Raw genomic sequence first — 9,378 nt, 5'->3', positions numbered from 1 at the left:
ACAGGCTGTATAGGAAGCACCAATGCTGGTATCTGCTAGGTCTCTGGGGAGGCCTCAGGAAACTTAAAATCATGGTGGAAGGCAAAGCTGGAGCAGGCATGTTTTACATTGCAAGAGAGAGACAGAGCAAGGTACATACTTTTAAACCACCAGATCTCCTGAGAACTCACTATTCTGATGACAGTACCAAGAAGGTTGGTGCTAAAAAATTCATGAGAAACTACCACCATGATCCAATCACCTCCCACCAGGCCCCATCTCCAACATTGGGGATTACAACTGAACAAGATTTGAGTGGGGACACAGATCCAAACCATATCACTTTGTATTTGCCAAATTAATTTATAAAGCTTAAAATATGAAATGGTAATTAATATCCCTTCCCTACTACCTCCCATCAAGAGAAAAAAATGACATATTATCAAGTGAAAGCTGAGGAAGTTCTCAGACTTCATAAGAAATGATGATACGACTTTTCCTCCAAATGAACTACAACTTGTATTTTCTCGTATAGTCAACATTTTAGACAGTATGGATTGCCAGACTAAGAAAAATAAAACAAAATTTACCAGCATTTATTCTCAATGTCTGAAAATATTCCTGGCTCTATTTCTTTTCTTAACAATGGTTATATTCTCTGAAATTTAATTAATTAGAGTGATCTAAATTTTGACTTTATGAACCCACCTACATGAAAGATTTTTTCAATCAAAAAGGAAAAGGCAAAGTTATGGAAAACTGGTTTTTCCAGGAAAATGGTAAAGTTTGGTATCAATGTAGCTTCTGTAAAAGGAAACTTCATTCTTTTCTGATACATAAGTATAAACTTAAATAAAATTTTACCAAACATCTAAATCTATTGAATATTTTAAGTTTTTAAGTAAAGCCTAGAAAATAATTCCATAATGCAATGGTTCCCTAATAACCACAGCAAAGTAATATTTAGTGAGCCTGATGCTACATAAGAACATACTGCATCCTGTTTTGAAATAAATAAGCATCAGTTATTAGCATTTCAAAGTCAGAAACCCAGGGCTTTTGTCTACATAGTAAAATATAAAACAAAGATCCAGTACTACATATTTAATTTAGTAATTTGTATATATCAATAAGTTTTGACTCCGATAGGGGAGAAATAGACATTACGTCACCCTACAGAAGTAGGATATTATCAGAGACACCCATCCCATGTCAAAAGATCATAATATGACTGACCCTCTGTGGCTGGCATATCTTTGAGGAAAACAGCTACGATAACTTAGTGAGCCACTACTGTCAATGGAAATGTGTTGTCTCCTTCAGGCAAACTAAAATTTTAAAAAGAGACACTGATGACCATTTGGTATATAATTCAGGGGTACAAACTTACATTTCTGCATTGATCAGATGGATACTATAAACCAAATTTTTATGATAAATATTAAATAGCAGAAACTGTAAAAATGTGAAACATGCTTATCTATCCAGTAGAATATGATTATTTTTTAAAATATAGAACCAGCCAAATAAAGCACATGTGAATGCCACTAGTTTTTGTCCTCCAGCAAATTATGAAAAGGAAAAAGGAGAAAGTTGTGTGTTTCTTAGTATGGCTTGCCTATAATATTGAACAAATATTATCTAAATATCAAATATCAAAATAAGTGTATATTCCTGGATACAAGAGCTGCTCAATGTTGGCAATATTGTCATTTTGAGTTGGATAATTTTTTGTTCTGTGGAGCAGTCCTATGCATTTAGGATGTTCGGCAGCAACATAGTAGGATGTTTAGTGGCCTCTACCCATTACATGACAGTTAGATCCAATTCAAGTCATGTAATATTTAAAAAAAAGGTCTTCAGACATTGCCAAATGTCCTGTTTGAGAACCACTGGTCTTCAATACAATTCAAAGTTTTAAGCATTTATTAAAGATATTTTCACAAGTAAACAAGGGAGGGTGAAGAAAACATTTACATTAAGGTAAAGTACATTCAAAAATAAAGACTAAAACTAGCCTAAGATTAAAAGAAAGAATTAAAATAATAAATTAATAGGGACAATTAAATTTATCATAAAAGTAAAGCAAATATTGATGCCAACCTAATCCCCCCAAAATCTTTGTAAGTTTGCTTTTTTAGGGGTAAAAACTTATTGACAGGTATAATCAAAAAATGAAAAAATCATCAAAAGATGAAGAATAAAAGATATGGAAAAGATGTTAAAAGTATAAGAAAATACATATAATTTTATGCCAAATAATTTAAAAGTTAACAGTGAAAAAAGATTCATGGGAAAATATAATTCAAAATTGACTAAAAGGGAGCCGAACACATGAGCATTCTTTTTACACTTACTAAAAATTAGTTTCAGAAGAAAAGATGCTGAGCTACAAAGTATTCTGAGTGAATTCTTTTAAGCTTTCAAGAAAAACTACATTGTACACTATACAAACTCTTGAAAACAGAATAATATAAAAATTAATTTATTTTTAGTTTCTAATTATTTGATATTAGAAAAGTTATCCCTTTAATGAGGAAAGTTTGTATATATATACAAAATCAGAATTAAGGCCCAGCCCCTCATTGGGGTACAGAAGGCAAAAGCTCAGATGCTGTTTTCAGGTTAGAGAAAGAATGAGGGCTTGGATCCTGGCAAAACATGTGATGGAAAGGGGGAGAAGAGGAATTCTGTTGAGGGACAATAAATGATTACTGGGGAAGATTCAATGGTCTGGGGCAGAGTGTGTTGGGCCTGCAGAGCAGAAAATAATTTGTGATAAAATTTTGCCCAGGTTTGTTGACAGACTTTAGTTTTCTTTCCTACAATATGGGTTCAGTTAATGAAAACTCAGAGAAGAGACCAGAGGTAACTGTATTATTCTTTGTTAGGTCCAGACTTAAGCAGATAAGAGAACTTTTAAAAAGGACAATATGCTATGCTTTGGGAGAGGGGCGTAGGGTGAAGATCACAGAGACCTGGAGGCTTCTTTTTCAGTTCAGCATTTAGAAAGCACCATATTTTGGAATATCAGTTTCTGAGTGCCAACACAACTAATGAGCATTGTCGCAAATAAAAGAGGAATTTCCAATGTCACCGATATTAATGAGTTATTTTTCCAATGCTATATTTAGAGCAACATATAATAAAACAGAGGTAGAGCTACTACAACAAAACGGGATTATTTACACATAATTTTCTTCCTAAAATAGAATATTCCTTTCTCAACCTGAAAAATGACAAATAACATAATAAAGAAATATTGAGACCATCTCCTCTAATACGAAGAAAAAGAAAAGGATGCCCAATATCATCACTTCTATTCAACATTGTTTTGAGATACTGGCTAGAACAATAAGAAAAGAAAAAACTCTAAGGTAATTTGATAGGAAAGGAGGAAATAAAACATTATTTTGCAGTTGATATGATGGTCTATGTAGAAACTCCTAATATATCAGTAGATTGTTAAGAAAAACACACAAATTTAGCAAGATGTCTGCATATCCAGACCCAGTTGCTTTTCCATTGCAATAAGCAATTAAAAACATTTTAGAAATACACTATTTATAGTAACAACCAAAATTATAAAATATCATCATAAATCCAACAAAAATGGGAATCGTCTATGTACAAAATTTTAAAATTTTATTGTAAGTCATTTAAAAAACTGTAAATAAATGAAGAAATGGCACATATTTATGAAAAGAAGGAATAATCTGAAAAGATCATTGTATCTATGCATCTAATGCATTCCCACTCAAATTCCCAGTAACCTTTTTTAGGGAATTTGACGAGTTTTGTTTAAAAGTCTATGTGGAAAACAAAGCATTGATTACCACGATACACTGAAGAAGAAAAGTTAGAGGGACTTTTTTCTACCAGATGGAAAAAATATATTATAAAGCTATAGTAATTAGCGCAATACAGCATTAATGCAAAGATAGACAAATTGAACAGTGGAATAAAATAGGAAATCAGAAATAGCCTATGGACATATGGAACTTTGATGTGTAACAGAAATGTGTGGAGACTATTGGGAAAAGGAACTTTCATTCAAGGAAAGGAGAAAGTAGAGACAAGCTTTATCCTGGAGGAAGGTATTTGTAATACATATATCTCAAAAGAGTTACTATCAAGTAATTATAAAGAACTCTTAAAAATCAAGAAAAGGAATATCCAGTAGAAAAATGGGAAAAAGACAGAAAAATCGCACAGAAGAGAAAATACATACGTCCACTAAACAACACTGGCAATGAGGAAAATGAAAGTCAAAACAAAAGTGAGATGCTTTTTACAAATTTCAAATTGCAGAAATTAAGAATTCTTGATTATACCAAGAGTTAAAGGGGCTACGGCTCAATATGATCTCATATTTTGCTGGTGCTGGTGTAAATTGCTACAATCCACTTGGGAAATAATTTGGCATAATCTTGTAAAGTTAAATATTTCTTTATTCAGAATGTCCATACCTGAGTACCTACACAATGTAAAGTTTAGCACATAAGTACCAGAAGAATGTACAAGAATGTTTACAGCAGCATTTTTGTCATCCAGAAACAATGCTTGTTCATAGAGAAGGGAATGGCTAAAAATATTAAGGTATAGTCACAAAAAGGAATTGCAGTAAGAATGAATGAATGAAATGAAACACAGCCACATTTCATATAATGAATGGCTGTCAGTGTAATTTAAATGAAAAATAAAAATTCAGAAGACCAACTACAGAATGACATACTCTTTTTATAAAATTTAAAACATGCCAAACTCTATAATATGTTATTCATTGAGATGTATGTATATCTGTGTGTGTGGCTGCCTCACTTTCTTGGAAGGGCTGTATGGCTGGACAGTTTCTCTCATTTCTCCTGATCAGCAGAAATTATTCTTGGCTGTCCTAAGGTGTCACCAGCCTTCAGTGAGCTACCTTTCAGCAGTCAAGCAGGCAGTGAAGACCTGGAAGGGTGGGCGTGAAGAGTTGGAGGATGGATACTGACTTGCTATGTGGCTGAGGCCCTGTAGAATTCTCATCTGTCATGCCAGGCCACCCAGAGTTATTAAAAGACCATTATAGGTTAGGCTGGCTTCTCCTTATTCTTATCTATGGTCTGGCCTTTTCTTCTGCAGCTCCATGAGGGAGGAGAGTGGCTGTGGGTCTAGTGTAGTTATGAAGAGATATTTGTTTTCTAGAATTAATTTCATTTAGCTTTTTTTTGTGTTCTTGGTCCTCTGATGGGTTTTAAATAAAACATGATTTTGTAGCTTATCCAGATTATTTTCACTGTTCAGGTGAAAGCAACAGTTTTTCAAGTCTCTACAAACTGAGCCTAAATGGGCGTCTGCTACAAACTATTCGATGTGAACAACTCTGGGTCCAATGTGTCATTGTCATTACCCAAAGTTGGTCATTCCTTTTTAAAATTTTTTCAATATCTATTGATTTATTGACTTACACACCTTCAGAGTCATTGCTTGCAGGTTTTGTATTATGCTTAGAAAGATCTTCCTTAGTACCGGATTACTTACAAGAAAACATCCTGTCATGTTTTCTAATAGTACTTTAATGTACTTATTTTTAGCATAAAATCTTTGGTCCATCTGGAGTTTATTTTTGTTCTGCAAATAAAGTAGAAATACTATTTTATTTTTTTCCAGATGGCTACTAAGTTGTCTTAACTCCATTTATGGACATACAAGATGAACAGAGATTTTACATATAAGTAATTTTTAAACATATGAAAATATGTTCAACTACAGTCAAGTTTTTAAACTGCAAATAATAACTATAGTTAAACATTATTTGGCACTATCTACCTAAATTAAATGTATACATATCCTTTGACCCAGCAATTTTATTTCTAGGAGATTTGCCTTTAGATGTTCTCATATCTATTCATAAATACATACATGCTTGGATATTCATCACTATCTTGACAGTAAATGGGGAAAAAACAAGTAAGTTCAAGTAAAAGTATTTTAAGACGGATTATTTTAAAATTTATTATATGTCCACAATAAGGGATTATGAAGTCTTTTAAAAGAAAGAACCAGGCTATACAGGTCTGCTAAGATATGATATCTGAGACGTATTACTAGGTTAAAAAAAAAAGGGCTATTATGTATATACCACACCCTACCACTTCACTAAAAAGTAAAACATGCGCGCGCACACACACACACACACACACATATACATATGCGTAAAAGTATATAATTATAAATTACTTTGAACACTTACTCAAGTACCTAGTAACAGTGGTAGCTTTCGAGGCATAAAACTGGGTAACAGAATATCTGTGGTGGGAACGAGAATTCACCTCTAAAATGAGTTTTTCAAGACTCTTGTAAGGCATTACCAAATGAAGGCAACATATATCCAAGTTCACCTTGTGAATCAAACAATCCATTTATAGATTCCTGTTACAATCACAGGTTCTGCTGGTTATTTTTTAAACAAAAGCCAAACCAAGAGCGAATATCAGGCTTAAAGTTTAAGCTGTCACTGAAATGAACTAAGTTTGGTTAATACACTTTAGCTAAATGCACAAAGAAAGAAATGCGTTTCTGACACCTCTCTCTCCACAGCCAACACCATTACTAATACGCACATCCTCGAAGCCAGTGGTTTTCACACTGGGCTTGGTGGAGACCCAGATTTTCCACACTTAGTTTTCAGATGCTGCCCTGAGAAGTAGGAGACAAACCAAGCCAAGGGGGCATCCTAATTCCTTCCCCTGCTTAACCAACAGCTCCATTGTTGCCTTATTTTATTGGTGGGGAAAAGGTAGAATTCTGGAGAATTTTTCTTTGATAAAAAATGAATTTTACAGCCAATCAAAAAAGAAATCAAGGCCTACTCTTCTCTGCTGTGACATTCATTCCAAACAACATGATATAATAACAACAAAACAGCTTAATACACTTACACATAGCTGGAAGTTTACATCTAGGAGAGACCTTCGAAATAATATAGCCCTGTCCTGTTATTTGACACATGAGAGGGACAGTGAGGCCATAGAGATGATAAGGCATGCCTAGGGTCACCTTTGGCTTATTGTTGGCAGATCCAGAACTAAGGAGCTAGCCTCCAATTTCCCAAGGCTTTTCTCTTTTACTCATTGGTAAATGATTGTCTAGCACCTCAATATTGACACTGACAATGGATTGGGATTCAATGTTTTGCCACTGGGAGTATAAGTTACTTATGTGACCGAACTCCCCAGTCTCCCTCTTTGGTGAGTATTTGCTTTTCGGTTCAATTTTTTGAAGCTTTCCACCAATCACATTTTACCCAGGAAAAGAAACCACCCCACTGGCTGTCACCTTTAATGACTATGTACAAAACCTAAACCCATATAAATATAAAGCAACTCATCCAAAAGGGAAAATGCATCTTTAGAATAGGTTTGAAGGCAAAAGACTTGTGATCATTGTGTCTATCTATGAGTTTGCATTATCATTTCATAAGGCAAAACAGAAGGTGGAAAAAGCCTACTGCCATCTCTTAGTTTTTGATGGAACATATTCATCAAAAAAGCATCCAGTCCCCTGAGCTTGCAGCCATATGCTACAGGAAAATGTCACCAGTTAAAGATGTATTCATTTGCTGTTTTGAAAACTCTGTTTGATATTCATGCATTCCAAGTGTTTTGACCTAGATTTCTGTAGAGGCATTAGATCCAGTCCTGTTCAGGCAGCTAGACAGCTGTTGCTTGTGTAGTCAAAGGAAGAATCTAAAGTTAAAAAAAAGAGAGAGAATGAAAAAATGAAAACATTTATTAATGGGTGCCAACATTTTGCGCAGCCAATATGTTTAATACTAGATTAACTAATATAAGCATATGGGGATGCATTTGTTGCAAGGCTTTAAAGAAAAGAACAAAGAAAAAAGTTGGAAATAGCTAAAGTTCAAGGGGAATGGAATTTGCACTTTCTCCTGTAAATGAAAGCTTGGTGAAATGGCAACATACTTTAATTATAAGCAAGTGGCTAATGTCATAGCATTTAGGATTTTTTTTTCAGAGAGGATATATGATGTTCCACACTCTGCACACATCTTAGATAAACCTAAAGTCTCTATATAACAGCAGATCCTTGAAATCTTCTTGGACATCAATTTTGTTCTTAGCCAGGTTTGTCTATTTTATGGTTTATATAAGGTCTAGTTAATTCAGGCATAAATTAATATTTAATTATTCAAAGAATAATGATAACAATAAATATGAATACTAATTCTTCCTCAGCTCTATCTCCTCCAGCAGGCGAGATCAAAGAGGATTTGTTACCCATGTAACTGCTCTCATGTCACATACTGCTATAGTATGGCTCTGTGACCCCACCCAAATCTTATCTCAAATTGTATCCCCATGTGTAGAGGGAGGGAGGTGATTGGAACATGGGGGCAGTTTCCCCCGTACTCTTTTTGTGATAATGGATGAGTTATCTTGACATTTGGTGGTTTTATGTGTTTGGAAGTTCTTCCTTCACTCTTCTCTCTCCTATCACCTTGTAAAGAAGGTGCCTGTTTCCCCTTCGCCTTCTGCTATGACTGTAGGTTTCCTGAGGCCTTCCCAGCCATGGAGAACTGTGAGTCAATTAAACTGCTTTCCTTTATAAATAAGCCATCTCAGACATTTCTTTATAGCAGTGTAAAAATGGACTGATACACATACCTACAAATTATACTAAACTGTTCATCACCATCTCTGCCCTACCTCAGAGGAAGGATAGTAGTCAGTTTAGTTATCATTACAGAATCCTTGGCTGTACACTGCCAGAGTCTTCCTCTAACATTAGGCCTGAGTGTTGCCAAATATGTATTTAAGAGCATCTAAAAACATGAATTCATTCATCCATTCATCCCTAAGTAGTTACTGAGCATCCAGTAAGAATAGACACTATAGATGCTGGGAACACAGAGATAAAAGGCAAACTCCTTATCTTCCAGTAGGCTAGAGGATGCTAGATGATTAGGCCTAAAAGGCACAAAATGATTTGGTACATTCAGGTTATTGGATTGGTTTGATTCAGTTGAAGTGTGGATTTCTTGGAAGTAATGGAAGAGATGATGGAGTGTTAGGGTGGCATGCAGAGTCACTCCATCTAAGCACCTGGAATCTGACAAAAGAACACAGCACTTTAAAGACTGACCACAAACCTCGTATTTCTAATTCTCTTTTATTACTGTCCTCTCCCCCGTTCCCAGTATGGGAAATTGATGGAAACTCTCCCTTTCACACCTTGGTATTACTCCACTCAATAAACATTTATCTGGGTGTGTATACACTGCAGTTGACATAGTAGAACCAAAATGGAAATCCAAGACTCTTGCCTTAAAGATGCTTTCAGTCAAAAAAAGAAGATAGACACATGAATGCCAAATTATAAATACGAAGTCATAAA

General features: G+C 34.7%; 1 pseudogene; it reads right to left on the bottom strand.

Annotated features, from left to right (window-relative positions):
• Positions 1-1,598: 1,598 nt before the first annotated feature.
• The window catches only part of LOC100969870 (ribosome biogenesis protein NOP53-like), a 45,428-nt pseudogene continuing 37,648 nt past the window's right edge, over positions 1,599-9,378 (bottom strand).

Source organism: Pan paniscus, chromosome 16 (genome assembly GCF_029289425.2).
Source record: "Pan paniscus chromosome 16, NHGRI_mPanPan1-v2.0_pri, whole genome shotgun sequence".
NCBI lineage: Eukaryota > Metazoa > Chordata > Mammalia > Primates > Hominidae > Pan > Pan paniscus.
The sequence above is the reverse complement of the archived record's forward strand: the minus strand, read 5'-3'. Positions and strand labels throughout refer to the sequence as shown.